General features: G+C 49.6%; 1 protein-coding gene across 2 annotated transcripts in view; it reads right to left on the bottom strand.

Annotated features, from left to right (window-relative positions):
- Positions 1-14,575, bottom strand: part of PPP2R2C (protein phosphatase 2 regulatory subunit Bgamma) — a 168,729-nt gene that overhangs the window by 61,701 nt on the left and 92,453 nt on the right. The gene's annotated exons all lie outside the window — the stretch shown is intronic.

The following is a 14,575-nucleotide window of genomic DNA, read 5'->3' as shown; positions in this document are numbered from 1 at the left end:
CTCCCCCTCCCCAATGGCTGTAGGGCCGAGACCTGTTCATGGGAGACTTTATTTCCTTCCTCCTCCCCTTCCTTTCAGAAACAGTTGAAAGGGGGTGCTGTATGTGCAGCCAGGTGACCCGGATGCAAATCTGAAACTCACTAACCCGACTCTGGGGGCCACAGAGACTAACTGTAGCCCTCCCTGCTCCCCACTGAGGTCCCCAGGAATGGGACTCCCATCACCATCACATTCTTGGCCTGGACTCTGCACACACCCAAAGCCTTGGTCAGGCTTCGGCACAGTGGATCTGCTTTCAAACAAACTGCAGAACTGACCATTCCTCCTGGCGGTGGCCCCAGGTGGGCACTCGGCCGGTTCCTTGGCTGGTATCCCTCCTCCCCTCCTCTCGCCCATGTTGTGTTCTCCTTAGAGCAGCTGGGGAGAGGGCCAGCCTTAAGGCTCGCAAATCATGAGGTGCTTCTGCTCAAACCCCCTCCTTGCATCATTTCCTACTCCAGCGATAGCAGTTCCATTCTCCCTCTGGCTTGGGCCTGAGCCTTGGGATCGCCCTGACTCCTCTCTCTCACCCTCCATGTCCAATCCTATTGGCTCAGCCTTCAAGATACACCCATATTCCATCATTTCTCCTGCCTCTTGCCTCGAGGACCATGACAGTCTCCTATTGGGGCTCCTCTATTTCTCCCAGCCGGACACAAGTTGGCCCTGACAGAGCAGCCAGAGGGAGCCTTCTCAGAACTTTCTAGAGGCTCCCCACTGACAGAAGACAAAAGTATCAGAATGTCTAAAGCCTTGAGTGGCCTGCAGCCCCCAGAGGCAGGCCATATCAGGAGCCCAAACCTTCACCCTGTCCTGTACCTAATCCTGGCACTTGGCAGGGTACCACCCCCTGTGACTGGCTTTGGCCTGTGGGATGCCAGCAGACAAGCAATTGTTCTGAGTCTCTGCTGCTTCCTGGAGCAGGACCTGCCCAGGCCTGCAGCACAGCCGTCCTGCTCACCCAGCCCAACTAAGCCTGGGGGACTGGAGGGCCTGGTGGTCAGGAGGGCCTGGTGGTCAGGACTCCCAGGTCTGCACAGTGAGGTTGAATCTCACCTTTATCTGGCACATTTCTGAACTAGCCACTGTGATTTCTGTGGAGGCCAGAAGCAAAGACAAGAAAGAACTTTAACTTTCTGCGTAAATTTTGATCATTCATCATTCCTTCATGTTACAGTCCCAAACCCTTGGCAGATGTGTGATAACCAGTGTTTGTTGTTGAATGCTCCATGTTTTAACTCAGCACAAGGTAAGGAACCCCCTCATCCTCCACTACTCTCAGCCAAGCTCTTCCATCCCAACTCTGGGTTCCTTGCCGATTCTCAAAATACCAGTTACCTTTTGTCTCAAGACCTGCTCTCTAACCTCTAGTGGTTTTCCCACTCCTATTTCCAATTCCGTACACACCTTTTCCTTTTCCAATCAAGTGCCTGACCCACACTGGCCTCTGAGCCACAGGGAAAGGCCAGCTCTGATGGCGAAAGGACATCACAGTGGGGACACAGGGAAGGTGGTTCAGAGGCAGAATGCTGGGCTGGGTGTACTCTCTGATCGGGATAAGAGCACATGTCATTCAACTTAAAGACGTGCATGCATGTGCTAAGTCGCTTCAGTTGTGTCTGACTTTTGCGACCCTATGGACTGCAGCCTGCCAGGCTCCTCTGTCCATGGGATTTCCCAGGCATGAATACTGGAATGGGTTGTGATGCAACTTAAAGGGAGATAAAAAGCGAGGAGACCAGCTTTGGGGGATCACGGAGATGCTTGTTGAATGTGGAACCGGGAAGGGCATCAGGCCTGAGCTGCCCAGGACTGTCCCCGCATGGACAGCCTGCCTGGCCCAGGGACACAGGAAGGCAACAGCTGGAGCCACAGCCCAGCAGGCCCGGTTCCCACACGTGGTGCTGGTTCTCACTATTTCATGTCAACACCCCCTTAGGGGGAAAGAGCAGGATATAGAACTGTGTATAAAATGTTTTTAATTATATAGCCCAGTGATCACAGCCATGTTAGATAGCAAACAGAGGGCAAACAAGCTGGAAGAGAATTTTCTACCACCCTAAACAGAGGCTGCTTTAGGGTAGCTGCAAGAATTTTTTTTCCCTCTTCTTTCTGTGTTTCCATGTTTTCTAAATTTTCTGTAATGAATGAATATATTTTTAATAGCTTTTGAAAGTCACTCAGTTGTGTCTGACTCTACGATCCCATGGACTATACAGTCCATGGAATTCTCCAGGCCAGAATACTGGAGTGGGTAGCCATTCCCTTCTCCAGGGGATCTTCCCAACCTAGGGATCAAGCCCAGGTCTCCCACATTGCAGGTGGATTCTTTACCAGCTGAGCTGCCACGTTAAACAGAGGCTGCTTTAGGGTGCTGAAAGAAAAATTTTTTTCTTCTTCTTTCTACATTTCTATGTTTTCTAGATTTTCTGTAATGAAAGTATATTTTTAAGAGATTTACTGAGATTGTAACTGATATACACAAAATGCATATTGTTTAATGTATGCAATTTAATGAGCTAGGACACATGCATAATATATATTATTTTTATGATGGAAAAATAACAATGCTATTAAACTAAAATGCCAGTGTAACCACTGGTATCCAGAGCAAATGTGGTCATATAAATGCTGGGCAGTTACCACAGTAACAGACACTAACGTCTGCAGGAAATTTACAATTTATATGTCAGTTTTATATCCGCTGCCTCCTTTGAACCTCACGCCAGCCCCTGAGGGAGATATGACTGTTATTTCTGTTGGCAGCCAAGGAGATGGATGGGAGCCCATTGACAGTGACAACCCCCTGAGCTGTTCATGGACCAGTCAGAAGTCCTGGGTTGGAGTCCTGGCTTCAATACATGGGCTATGTGGCTTGGGTGGGCTACATCACTTCTCGGAGACTCAGTTTTGTCATCTGTAACATGGCTATAGCAGAGTCTGCCCAGGATTAGAAACTCAGGAGGGACGGTGGAGATGAGAGCCTTTGGAAAGGAGGAAGAACTATGAAGAACCTCTTGATGAAGGTGAAAGAAAAGAGTAAAAGAGCTGGCTTGAAACTCAACATTAGAAAACCAAGATCCTGGCATCTGGTCCCATCATTCCATGGCAAATAAAAGGGGGAAAAGTGGAAGTAGTGACAGATTTTATTTTCTTGGGCTCCAAAATCACTGCAGACAGTCACTGCAGCCAGGAAGTTCAAAGATGTTTGCTCCTTGGAAGGAAAGCTATGACAAAGACAAACCTAGACAGCGTAGGAAAAAGCAGAGACATCACTTATGCCACCAAAGGTTCATATAGTCAAAGCTATGGTTTTTCCAGTAGTCATGTGTGGATGTGAGAGTTGGTCCATGAGGAATGCTGAGCACCAAAGAATTGATGCTTTCAAACTGTGTCGCTGGAGAAGACTCTTGAGAGTCCCTTGGACTGCAAGGAAATCAAGCCAGTCAATCCTAAAGGAAATCAACCTTGAGTATTCATTGGAAGGCCTGATGCTGAAGCTGAAGTGCCAATACTTTGGCCACCTGATTTGAAGAGCTGCCTCATTGGAAAAGATCCTGATGCTGGGAAAGATTGAAAGCAAAAGGAGAAGGGGGTGACAGAGGATTAGATGGTTAGACAGCATCACTGATTCAATGGACATGAATTTGAGCAAACTTTGGGAGACAGTGGAGGACAGAGAAGCCTGATGTGCTATGGTCCACGGGGTCGCAAAGAGTCTCACATGACTTAGCCACTGAACAACAAAGGACTGTAACCCCAAGGAATGATGAATGACCAAAATTTACTGGACAGAAAGTCAAAGCTCTCTCTTATCTTTGCTTCTGGCCTCCACAGAAATCACAGTGGCTAGTTCAGAAATGTGCTGATAAAGGTGAGAGTCAACCTCATTGTGCAGACCTGGGAGTCCTGACAGCGGGACATGCCCTCCAGTCCACTTCTGCAAATATTTACAAAACAGCTACAGACCTCAGGCCAGGGCAGTGCCTCCTCAGGCCCAGGAAGGGGCTGGTGGGTGTTTAACATCTACTCATTGTTACAGTTAAGTGTCTTCTAGAGTTTGCCTTTGGAAAAGTTGCCTCCCCTGAGAGGAGGAGGTTCTCCCCCTCTTTTACATCAGTAAAACCTTGTAATCAGAAAGTCCATCCTTTCATCTTGGAATGTTTGACACATCTCCAGCCTCAATACCACCTCCCCCAGGAAGGCTTCCTGCAGAGCCCTCCTGTTCCCCTGTATAGTGGTCCCTCCTACATCCATGGTCTCAGGACCACTATGTGCCCCTCCCTGGATGGTAGACCCTGCAGAGGACATAGCAATTGGAATAAGAGGCAGCACTGGGTGAGTTTCTTATTTTTGTGGTCTTTGGCTACTGAAACTCAGATAGAAAGTCATACTCATTGACTCAATAAGACAGAATCTGGGGAAAACCTAGTAGCTGGAAAATGAGGTACTTAATCCTGGAAAACGGGTCTACAGAGGAGTCCCCAAATGCAACACATAAACTCTGCTCCAGTGTTTAGCTGGTTGCAAACTGCACACATACAACAGACTGCATGCAGAGATGTTAAGTCTAAAAGAAGTGAACTGCGATTTGTGCTGGGACCGAGTTTCGAGTTGAGTTCAACCAAGTTGTGTGTGTGTGTGTGTGTGTGTGTGTGTGTGCACGCGCGCGCACGTTCGTCAATCAGTCGTGTCCAACTCTTTGCAGTTCTAAGGACTGTAGCTCACACCAGGCTCCTCTGTCCATGGAATTCTCCAAGCAAGAATACTGGAGTGGGTAGCCATTCCCTTCTCCAGGGATCTTCCTAACCCAGGGATCCAATCTGGGTCTCCTGCATTATGGGCAGATTCTTTACCATCTGAGCCACCCAGGAAGTCCTCAACCAAATTAACTGTTTGCAAATGCAAAACAAAACAAAAATGCTCTTTGGAGGGACATACCAAACATCGAGTATCTCTATAGTATCATCACTCTCAACACCGAGGATATTCTCCTAAGTTATATGAAGAAATACAAAGCAATAGGAAAATATCACCCAAACTGAATGTAAAGACAACCAAGGAAACAGACCCTGAAGTTCCCTGGGTATCAGAATTAGCAAATGAAATAGTTATTATAACTATGTCCAAGGATATAAAGGAAAATTTGCTCTCACTGCATGAAAAGAAAGATAATTTCAACAGAGAAATACAAACTATTTTAAAAGGAACTAAACAAATAATTGATAACTGAAAATGCCATATAGGAAAATCCCTGAATTGCCTAACAGGAAATTTGAGATGACAGAAGGTAGTGAACTCGGAGATATATTAATAGAAATCACCCAATCTGAAGAACAGAGAGAAAATAAATTAAAAAGGAAAAAAACATAGAGTCTCAGGAATCTATGGGACAACATCAATAAGTCTTTGTATATATATTTGGAGTTCCAGAAGGAGAGGAGAGAATAGAGTAGACGACTTGAAATAGTGACTGAAAAATGCCTCAATATGTTGAATGTCTTTCATTTACAAATATAGGAAGCTCAGCTAACTCCACATAGGATAAATACCAATAAATCACAACTAACCTTCAAACTGCTGTAAACCAAAACAAAGATGAAATTTTGTAGAAACAAGAACAAAAATCACATATTATATTCAGAGGCACCAAGAATCAGATAATTTCCCATCAGCTGACTTCTCATCAGAAATAATGGAGTCCAGAGGCTTTTAGGAAAATATGAAAACCTATAAATCCAGGCTTCTGTATTCATGGAAATACTTTTCAAGGATAAAGTGAAAATAAAGACACTTTGGTGAGAGCTCTCCATGGACCAATGATTTAATCTCAGGACAAGCCCACTGACCTATTACCACTCTCTCTTTAGAGATAAGAAAACTTGATCGAGAGGCGACACACTTGCCTGAAGTCCCATATGGTGCAGAGCTTTTGCACTGTATTCCCCTGGCAGGAACCTGTCCCCACACTGTAGGGCCCAGGTGCCAACAGCTGATGCCTGAGGCTCAAGGTGCCAACTCAGCCGCTGGGAGAGGTCTGCCAAGCCCACCCATGACTGGCAGGTGCTCCAAGCCTCCCTGCTGTGAGTGATGACAGCCACATGAAAACCCATGGTGCCCTTCTACTTGTGCGGTCCCCTCTTCCTTCTGCTGCAGCTCTGGGAGTCCCCCAGATGGCGAGGGAGAAGGGAAAGGGGCAGCTTGGACCGCTGGACAAAGAGCCATCAGTCAATCCTCTGGGACTAGGTGGAACGCAGCCCTATCGGTGCAAGCCCAGACACCTGGTCTGGGAGCCAGAAAGCCACCCTGTGGTCCAGAATGGGCTCAGAGAGATGTCATGGGTGGTGTCCCAAGTAACCAGGTCCATACGGAGAGCCAGAGCCAGAGATGGGCAGTCAAAGACCGTGCTGTGGGTTGAATTGGGTCCCCCAAACATATGTAGATGTCCTAACCCCTGGTACCTGTGAAAGTGTTATTCACTCAGTCATGTCCGACTCTTTGCGACCCCATGGACTGTAGCCCACCGGGCTCCTCTGTCCTTGGGATTTCCCAGGCAAGAATACTGGAGTGGGTTGCCATTCCTTTCTCTAGGGGATCTTCCCAACTCAGGGATGGAACCCAGGTCTCCCATATTGCAGGCAGATATTTTATCGTCTGAGCCACCAGGGAACTGTGAACTTATTTGAAAATAGAGTCTTTGCAGATGACTCAGTTAAGATAAGGTCCTACTGGATGATGTGGGTCCTACACCACTGACTGGTGTCCTGAGAAGAAGGCCATGTAGAGACACACACAGACCGGGGGAAGGCTATGTGACAACACAGGCAGGGGCTGCAGTATGGCCTCTACTAGCTGAGGAATTCTGGCCCCACTAGGAGCTGGAAGAGGCCTGCGCCAGATTCTTCCCTGGAGCCTTCAGAGCGAGCACGACCCTACGGGTACCCTGACTTCAGTCTCGCAGCTTCCTGAATTGTGAGGAAAGAAGCCTCTGTTGTTTCAAGCCCCTGAGTGTGTCACAGAAGCTCCAACCAACATGCAGAGAGAACAGAGAGGAAGCAGGAGGTTGTGTCGGCAACGGCCTGGAGCACCCAGGCCCTGCCCTGGGCTTCGGTTTCTCCTGGCACCACGTGGGGGAAGATCAGCCCTTGGAGCTCAAAGATGCCCGCTGTGACCTTTTCATCAAGAGGAAGGTATTCTAGTCCCAGCCTCAGTACACACCATGGGTGTGTGCTAAGTCACTTCAGTCCTGTCCGACTCTTTGCAACCCTATGGACTACCCACCAGGCTCCTCTGTCCATGGGATTTCCCAGGCAAGAGTACTGGAGTGGGCTGTCATTTCCTCCTCCAGGGGATCTCCCGGACCCAGGGATGGAACCTGCATCTCTTACATCTCCTGCATTGGCAGGCGGGTTCCTTACCGCTAGTGCCACCTGGGAAGCCTCACCCAAATCACGCCCTCTCTGAGACCTGACTGTCTCCTCCATAAAACAAGAGCTGTCATCCTCGCCTGGTCACAGTTCTTCTAGGGTTTCTGTGAAATTCACACCGCTCTGTGGACCGGAAAGCTCCCTGGAAACCCTGGCCGAGGGCTGCAAACGGGAGGAGGAGATTAAGCTGCTCCTCAGGGGAACTCCTCCCCCGTTCGTCCCTCACCATCCATCAGGGTAAGTGCTGTCGACACTATTAATGATCCATCAGAGTCAGAGCTCATGGCAGAGAGGGGGCCCTTGGAAAGCCCAGCTTGATCTTTCTGATGGGATTGCTGCATTTAATTAGTATTGTCGGAGTTATCAGGGCTGCTGCAGGGGGAGATGGGTGGGAGAGGAAACAGGTTCTGTCCGCTATTGATGAGAGTGTTTGGTGAGAGGAAGGAGGCTCCGTGTGTCCGGCGTCAGTCAAGGATGGGACTCCATGAGCACAGCTTACCCAGCATCTTCGTATGGGTTTGCATGGAAGGAGGGGCCAGGCTGAACCCTGGGGATTAGGACCCAGAGAGAAGTCCAGCGGGTTCTCAAGGGCTGCTCCAGATCCAGGGAGATGTGTGGGAGGTGAAGAGGTGGCCAGGGGAAGTGACGACTTCAGGATGGCGAGGGGTAGGATGCAGGAACGCCTCGTGGAACAGTAGTCACACAGGAGTGGTGTCTTGAAGAACAGAAGGGTGGCAGACTAATGATGTCAATGCCCCCTCAGCGGCTTCCTCTATTCACATCCTCTACAATGTGATTTCTGGTCTCCTCCTATCAGAGGTGGGGACTGTTCCTCCATCCTGGACTCTGACCTGTGACTTGCTTTGGCCAACAGAATGCAGAGGAAGGTAGGGGGTGCTGATCCAAGCCTGGCCCTCAAGCAGTTTTAGTTTCCGCTCTCTCTGGAGCCTCTGCTACACCTCGGGAACAACCCAGGCTATCGTGCTGGATGACGGCGAGAGATCACGTGGACGAGCTGGTGCAGCTGAAGCCATCCATCCTAGGCCAGCCCACAGCTGGTCCATCACCGAACACGGCAGCAAGCCCAGCAGGGACAGCAGAGACACCTCCTGACCCGCAGCTACAGTCCACACGAGAATGCATGCTTGTGTGTGCTTAGTTGTGTCCGACTCTGCAAATCCATGGACTGTGGCCCACCGGCTCCTCTTTCTGTGGAAGTCTCCAGGCAAGAATACTGGAGTGGGGTGCCATGCCCTCCTCCAGGGGATCCTCCCAACCCAGGGATCTAACCCATGTCTCCTGCATTGGCAGGCAGATTCTTTACCAGTGAGCTACCAGGGAAGCCCACAAAAGAGAATGAGCACCACCAATATGCGAGGAGACACCCAGCTGACCCATAGACTCAGGGGCGAAAGTGCAGGCTTGCAGTTTGAAGCCAGAGAGCTGTGTCTGTTTACGCAGCAGCAGCTGACTGAGACAAAAGGGCTGCCGGCAGAGTATGGCCATCCCCTCCTGCCCCCGGTCTGCTTTGAAGATCACCTTTATTTTTAGAGATGGGGAAATCATTCAAAAGGAAAGACTTTCCTGATCAGCAAAAGCTCTTAGCTGTAGCCTACTTTTCCAGTAGGACTTGCACCCACCAGCCCACACCATCCCCACCCGCCCAGGGTGCCTGTTTCCTCTGTGCTCTGATGGCCAAGCTGCCCCTTCACAGCTCAGCCAACAGCCCTACTCACTACCCTGGTCTCAGCTTATGTTGCTAAAGCCACCTGAGTCCTGTGTGCTGCCCTCTGGGTCCCTTTGTTCGTATCACAGCCTCTCACGGAAGCCCTGTGACCACCCCGGGGGTGGGGGTGGTGTGAGGCCACAGGAGGACAGAAGCCTGAAACCAGCTCCAGCTCAAGGTCTCACTTCCTGCTCACTGGGTGTGTAGCCTGGAGCAAGTCTCACCTCTCTCCACCTGTAAGATGGGGTGCTCTCACTGACTCCTGCAGGTGGGAACAGGATGCTGACACGGGGCTGCTCCTACCTCAGCTCCAGCAGAGGCACGAGCCAGATGGGCATCAGGATTGCAGAGCAAGATGAGTCCTGAGAACCCACTCCATGGTGCTGGGCCCCGATGGACCAGAAGGGATTATACAAACACTAACCCCCGTACTACATCCTGGAACTGTTCCAGCATGTTACACGTGTCATGAATGATCTTTCCTCCATGAAGTTGCTGGAGGGATACTCTTGTTCCCATTGTACAGATGAAGAAACTGAGGCACAGAGAAGATTAATAAGTGGCTAAAAGCTGCCCAGCTGGTGTGATTGATGCCAAGGCTGGCTCTAGAACTTGACTCTCTGACCTGGTGCTTTCCAAGACATTTAAAGGGATCAGAGATGGCGGGCAGGGAGATCAGTGAAGACATTTCTTGGGAGATAGCAGGTCCCAAGGGGTGAGTCCTCACCCACACCTCCCCTCCCTAAGCCTAGGGAGATCCCCATAGAGCTCTAAAGTATGCTTCCTGAAGGTAGGAGACTCTGGCCTAAGACTCTGAGAGCAAAAGGAATCTGGGGTCTGGACTCTGACTCTGCTGGGGGTGTGGAAGACCAATGGCTTTCACCCGTGTGCTTCCTGGGGACAGAAGACAGCTGGCATAGGTCCTCTTAGCCCTGCCCGCTCGCTCCCTAGGGATCAAGGAGAATGCAGCAGAGGGAGACCAGTGTGTCCAGGAGGTGAGGAAAACCACTAGACGTATAGCTGTGACTGTCCAGGTCCAGGGCTCTGCAAAAGGTTTCTTGGCAGAAAACTTCCAGACCACCAGCACAGGACCCATGAGAGAAGCGGGCAGCTGTGTCTACCTGCCAGGCCCACCCAGAGTAGGCAAAAGCACCAGCAGTCTCACAGCCAGTGGGGGGTTGTGGGCAGAAGCTGGAGGACCCCAGCCCTTTTCCCACTGCACCAACAGGCCCTGCTGTGGGGACGCAGGAGAAATGCCATGTCTGGACCATCAACTGGGACTGGACATTCATTCCTGGGTGTGGGATGAGAGGTCACTCAGCCCTCCGAGGGTGATCAGGAAGGTGTGGATCTGCCCGGGCCCCCACTTCACAAGCAGGTCTGGTGAGAAGATCCCCCCTGCACCCCGAGCTTGGTGGAGGGTGAGGGCTGGGGTCAGAGGTGGGGTGGAAAGAGCTGGGATGCCATGCGGGGGCCAAGACAGGCCTTCCTGGACAGGTCACCTGCATGGAGATAGATGGGAAGGGGCTTGTGGGAGGTTTGGGGGGTGGTTTGTGTGGAGTGGGTACCTGCTCCCATTTCCTACCTGTGCAGCTGGAGGCCCAGGACCTCGGCTCTGTCCGTGAGGGGCTGGCCCTCTCATGTTAGGGCAGGAAGAAGGCATTTCTCCCCAGGGGTGCACAAGTGGGAGAGTCGGGTGCACTCGGGAGCCATGGTCCCAGCCCACAGCTGGGACATCCACCCTGCACCCGGGATCTAGTTCCTCTTTCACTTCTTTTTGTCTGGTGACCCTGGGCAGGTCAGCACCTCTCTAAAATTGCAGCCCCTCCTTTTCTGAGAACGAGAGGCATTGGGAACTACAAAGACCAAGAGCCCTGATGGCTGTGCGGGGAACTGCCCATGATGCCTCATCTCATCTCTCCGTGTCCCGAACGAGGCCATGTGGGTGAGTCCTGGACCAAACACACCTCCATCAAGCTAGCTTTGTAAAAGGAAAGCACACCCAAATAGAAGACCCAGAGTGAACATTTAAACTGGGCCTAGTGTTAATTAAGGCAGTGGCACCCCATTCCAGTACTCTTGCCTGGAGAATCCCACGGATGGAGGAGCCTGGTAGGCTGCAGTTCATGGGGTCACAAAGAGTTGGACACGACTGAGCGACTTCACTTTCACTTTTCACTTTCATGCATTGGAGAAGGAAATGGCAACCCACTCCAGTGTTCTTGCCTGGAGAATCCCAGGGACGGGGGAGCCTGGTGGGCTGCCGTCTCTGGGGTCGCACAGAGTCTGACACGACTGAATTGACTTAGCAGCAGCAGCAGTGTTAATTAATTTTAAAGGCTAAAATAATAAAAATAATTCAATTATCTCAAGACCTGCTCAGAGAGCTCCAGGTGAAATGGAAGGTTGAAACCTCGAACGATGATCCCCAAATGTGCCTACTGGTCATCAGCCAATCAGAGCTGAGGATGGTGGGGATATTTGGCTCAGATAATGGCCTTTGGAGACAGGGGCTGCAGAGGGAAGCCTGGGTGAGGAGAAGCTGGATGTCCTGTGGCTGGCTGATGTTATTATGTCCTTAAAGTGTAGTTATGCCATGGTGCTGGTAACCGCCTGGTACAGCGGAAGATCTGTGTTCAAATCCCACTCTTAATGGCCGTGTGACCTTGGATAAGGCACGTCACCTCTCTGTATTGATTTGGTTGTCTGTGAAACACAGATGGCCTTCCACACCCTCCAAGGCTGCTGAAAGGTTTACCTTTCATGTGGCAGGCACCCAGAAATTCTGCCCATTGCTAACTGACTCAAAAGAAGATTAATGGGGAGTCGTGGTTTCAATCATCCTTTAAAGGGAATTGTTGGCTAAAGTTTGATGTTTTTAAGGTGGATTGTTGGATAAAAGACTAAAAGAAAAAAAAAGAACAGAGTTTCTGTTTGGGATAATGAAAAAGTTCTGGGAATGGATAGTGGTGATGGTTGCATAGCACTGTGGATGGAATTAATGCCGCTAAACTGTATCCTTGGAAATAACGTGGTAAACTTTATCTTCTGTATACGTTATCACAAGAAGTTAAAAAAATTGAGTACTTACTGTATCCCAAGCAATGTTGTAAACACTGGGAACCCAGAGTGTTCATGCCCCACGGGAAGCTCACTCTCTAGTGGAGAAAACAGACACTAGGCACATTTTCATGAACATAGGATTTTCTTGTGGAGGAGATAAGAGCTGGACATGCGACAACAGACTGGTTCCAAAGAGGAAAAGGAGTACATTGAGGCTGTATATTGTCACCCTGCTTATTTAACTTCTATGCAGAGTACATCATGAGAAACGCTGGGCTGGAAGAAGCACAAGCTGGAATCAAGATTGCTGGGAGAAATATCAATAACCTCAGATATGCAGATGACACCACCCCTATGGCAGAAAGTGAAGAGGAACTAAAAAGCCTCTTGATGAAAGTGAAAGAGGAGAGTGAAAAAGTTGGCTTAAAGCTCAACATTCAGAAAACGAAGATCATGGCGTCTGGTCTCATCACTTCATGGGCAATAGATGGGGAAACAGTGGAAACAGTGTCAGACTTTATTTTTCTGGGCTCCAAAATCACTGCAGATGGTGATTGCAGCCATGAAATTAAAAGACGCTTACTCCTTGGAAGGAAAGTTATGACCAACCTAGATAGCATATTGGAAAGCAGAGACATTACTTTACTAACAAGGGTCCGTCTAGTCAAGGCTATGGTTTTTCCAGTGATCGTGTATGGATGTGAGAGTTGGGCTGTGAAGAAAGCTGAGCACTGAAGAATTTATGCTTTTGAACTGTGGTGTTAGAGAAGACTCTTGAGACTCCCTTGGACTGCAAGGAGATCCAGCCAGTCCATTCTAAAGGAGATCAGTCCTGGTTGTTCTTTGGAAGGAATGATGCTAAAGCTAAAACTCCAGTACTTTGGCCACCTCATGTGAAGAGTTGACTCATTGGAAAAGACTCTGATGCTGGGAGGGATTGGGGGCAGGAGGAGAAGGGGACGACAGAGGATGAGATGGCTGGATGGCATCACTGACTCGATGGACGTGAGTTTGAGTGAACTCTAGGAGTTGGTGATGGACAGGGAGGCCTGGCGTGCTGCAATTCATGGGGTCTCAAAGAGTCGGACACGACTGAGCGACTGAACTGAACTGAACTGAACTAAGAGCTAAGATAAAAACTAAAGTCTGATAAGGAATGGGAGGGTTGGAGGTACTGTTTTAGTTAGGAAAGTCAGGGGAGACTTCCTGGAGGAGGGGGCATTTAAACAGACCCCCTACCTGAAGGAAGCAAGAGAGGGAGCCCCATGGATATCTCGGGGCATGGCACATGCAAAGGCCCTGAGGTAGCAGAGAGCTTGGTGTGCTGCAGGTCAGCAAGGAGGGTCATGTGTGAAGGTGACAGGGGCAGAACATGAGCTCAGAGATCTGGGATGACTCCCAGATCCGACTGCAGCACGGCTCTCCAGGCCCTTGGGCCTTGCAAAGAAGGACTCGGGACTTTACTTAAGTGAAAGAAAAACCACAGAGCACTTTGAGCCAGGAAGTCATGATCTGACTTGGGTTTAACAACACTCCTGTCCTCATGTGTGTCTCTTGCTAACATAGGTGGGGTCTTCTCTTCTGTGCCCTGTCCGGGGTCTGGCACGTCGGCATCTGTCGGGAAGGGTTTTTTAAGTAAATGCCACAGAAGCAGAAGCTCATCAGGGAGGTGGGGTGTGGGAGGGGCCTCTGTCTCGTCCCTGTCACTCACTTCTCACTTGCCTGACACAGTTCCCCTCGTGGGTCCTCACTCTGGTTCCTCATCTCTTAGGAAAGGCACTGGCAACACTATGCTTTTTATTATTGTTGCTTTAATTTTAGCAATTAAAATTAAAATGCTTTTAATTAAAAAGCAATTTAGCTTTTTAATTTTAGGATTAAAAAAAGCTGAGATGCAATTCAGGTAACACAAAATTCACCATTTCAAAAAGTATACCTAGGGGGTTCTTAGTATATTCACTGTGTTATGCAGCCATCACCACTATCCATTCCAGAACATTCCCAGCACCCCAAACAGAAACCCCATACCTCTTAGCAGCAGTCTTTCCCCATTCCCTCCTCCCCCCTCCCCTGGCGACCACTCATTGGCTTTCTGTCTCTACGGATTTGCCACCCAGGATATTTACATAAATGGAGTCATACAGTGTACAGCCTTTTGTGTCTGGCTTCTTTCACTCAGCATCGTGTTTTAAAGGTCCATCTGTATTGCAGCACCAATCAGGACGTCAGGCCTTTTCATGGCTGAGTAATATTCCATCACGGTCATGATAGTTTTAAAGGCAGGTCCTATTCTCTTCAATCAGAAAACAAGGCCACAGAA

Source organism: Bos javanicus, chromosome 6 (genome assembly GCF_032452875.1).
Source record: "Bos javanicus breed banteng chromosome 6, ARS-OSU_banteng_1.0, whole genome shotgun sequence".
In the NCBI taxonomy this organism is placed as follows: Eukaryota; Metazoa; Chordata; class Mammalia; order Artiodactyla; family Bovidae; genus Bos; species Bos javanicus.
This window is presented reverse-complemented; position numbering and strand designations above follow the sequence as displayed.